Source organism: Rhagoletis zephyria, unplaced genomic scaffold (assembly GCF_001687245.7).
Source record: "Rhagoletis zephyria isolate East Lansing unplaced genomic scaffold, Rhagoletis_zephyria_1.1 Rzeph_scaffold_10256, whole genome shotgun sequence".
NCBI lineage: Eukaryota > Metazoa > Arthropoda > Insecta > Diptera > Tephritidae > Rhagoletis > Rhagoletis zephyria.
The window spans coordinates 18,960-21,752 of NW_016167334.1; the positions used below are offsets into that span (position 1 = coordinate 18,960).

Consider the following 2,793-nt stretch of genomic DNA (forward strand, 5'->3'; position numbering starts at 1 on the left):
AGGTGAATAAATCCATACCTTTGTACGGAGTGGTATGCATTAAAGGACGCCTGAAACAAAAATGCGATGATGCAAAAAAATATTTGAAAACACACATGCTTTGTTGGGTTTTAAATTTGCTGCCATCCAACGTTGAGAAAGGTCGGGAATCGGCAATAGCTCAGCGAGGCATTAGAGAATAGGTACAAACGGATTTTATATAGATATTTGACATGCGATTATAAATTTTGTATTAACTTTTTGAAAAATGCTGGAATAAAAAAAAAGGAAATAGATGAATAGGTTTAAAATTTAAAACCAGTCGAATCGTATCTAATAAATTCTAAAAAATTAACGGTAATTCGTAGCCACTTGAAATTTGCACATTATCAGACTAAAATTGTGACAAAATCACCAGAAAAAGTTAGATACCAAATTCAACCAAAAATTACCAAACTTATTTTATGTGCAGAACTGTACATATGTATATCGTAAGTTCAGATACCATAAAGTTAAAATCCCACACCAATTTTGTCAGGCAATCTTCGTTTTTCATGTTATCAGCTATAATTTTTATGTCTACGAGAGTGCTGAAAGCCACGACATNCAATTTTGTCAGGCAATCTTCGTTTTTCATGTTATCAGCTATAATTTTTATGTCTACGAGAGTGCTGAAAGCCACGACATCTGCCACGTCTCTGCCAGCACCCTAACTGTTTTTACGCATGCACATTTTCGCAAAATGATGACGTCTTCGGATTTATGCATAAGGTAGCTAAGACCTCTGAAACAGCTGGAAACCCCACCAAATATAGTTTAAAACAAAAATAAACAAATTTATGTATGTATGTATTTACATATGTATGTACATACGCTGCGATTAGGTTATAAATAATGCGCCATCTGCTACTCAAAAGCCGAAATACCTACACACACATACTATTCGTCTCCTTCTTCCACTTCCAACGCATGTACGTGTTTGCAAAATGATGACGAAGTAATTTTGTATGGAAAATCATTTATGCCCATATACTTGAATCAAATAAACATACTTAGAAGATATCAACCAATACTTCCCATATACCAAACGAAAGGAAAACTCTTGAATTTTTGATTAAAGAAAACAAAAACAAAATCATTCGAGCGGTTTTCGAGCATTTTGGTAATGAAAAAAATTTGCAAATTTTTTCAACAATTTTTTGCCTTAAAATGCTCAATATTTGTCGAATTTACATAAACTTTGTACACAATAATATTTCTATTGCTCCAGGAACCTATATCCCGAAAATGAAAATTACATTTGCAAAGCATAAGTTGCTAGATCACTATAATGACTCAAAATTTACCACAAAATAAGGCAATATTTACCGTTGTTTCTATGACAGAAACCGAATTGGTTACATACAAAAATGAATCTGTCGAATCTGTGTGTTTGAAGTTTTGTCTTTGAAACGCCGCACTTTTCTTTGAAATCGCTTGATTAATTCTTGTGCAATAAGTGATTTCGTGAAGCTCTAAACATTTCAACTATAACATTTGAGCATAGCCCCAATATTGAAACGTAAGACGTATTCTACGTCAAAATGGAAATTTGAAAAAATGTCGCTTACATATTTTTGGCGGTTAGGGCTCGATATCTGTAAACACCGGAAACTTTTTTGGTCAGTATATAAGACCTTTACTGATCAGCCAGCTAGCTCAACTTAACCTTAGTCCATCATCTAGGAGTATAGGACCCAACGCCTAGGAGAGTATTTAGTAGTGACTTTGTATTCATAAAAATACGCTTGAGCTCATTTTGTAATCGAGGTAGGGCATTATCATGTTTTCGCACTTGTTAGGACTATACAATTGGAGTGTACTTTCAAACAATTCTTATATATACCGGTTGAGAACTGCAGAGCTATGTGCTATGGAACGAATTAATTTGAATCTTGCAACTATTGAAACACTTTTATGCTATATTCTATCAGCTTGTGTATTCCTTCTTAATTTTAATTCATTGCATTTACAAAATATATTAAAAAGTGCTGTTGATACTCGAAAGCTTCTCAAATATTTTCGCGAGCTGTACCTGCATTCTCATATTTAGTGCCTCATCTCCCCACTTATTTCTTGTTTGTGTACTGCAATCGAACAGACGTGAAGTAAACTCGAAATCATTTAATTTAAGCAATATAGTATTTTATCAGGAGATAAATAATGCTGTGCCTACATACATACATATGTACATACATACAACGTAAGGATACATACATGCATATGTACATAGTATCCATAATATTTTTTCATTAAGAATGGCAGCCCTTAGACTTTTTTTGATACAACAATTGGATCATATAGCTTAATGAGCCCGCCTTGTAAGTACAAACATACATACGTACATATACTATATATGCCTTGCAAGATAACCATACTCATGCTGCTGCTGCCTACCGTGTTTGCTTCAATAGTGATCGTTTCACTCCTATACTCTTGCGCGCCTTTAAGTAGGCTGTAATACTATAGGACAGGCAATAAAAATTCGAACGCGTAAGGGAAAGCGACGATAAATAAGAATGGCAAAAGTTTGGTTGGCTGCTGGTCAAGTTTTTCGTGGTCGCGCGTTTGTTGGTGGTCGTTTTTTATTTGTCAGACTTGGAAGTGTGGACAGCCAGTTTTGTACAGCAGAAGATGAGGCAGAATGTGGAAAAAGTGTATACAGGCAAGCGCCAGGATGTAGGCAACAGCAATTGGCGAAAGTTAAGAAACAAAAAGAGTTGAGATGGTGGCATTGTGTGTTGGCTTAACCCGCGCCGAAGTAAGTTTGCTGCG

The 2,793-nt window shown here is 35.1% G+C and overlaps 1 long non-coding RNA gene across 1 annotated transcript; it reads right to left on the bottom strand.

Annotated features, from left to right (window-relative positions):
* Positions 1–384: 384 nt before the first annotated feature.
* LOC108376322 (uncharacterized) lies at positions 385–2,226 on the bottom strand. Its single transcript, XR_001849251.1, has 3 exons — positions 2,195–2,226; positions 730–731; positions 385–453 (listed from the first exon to the last, which is right to left on the bottom strand). It is a non-coding gene; the product is annotated as an uncharacterized LOC108376322 (long non-coding RNA).
* Positions 2,227–2,793: the final 567 nt, after the last annotated feature.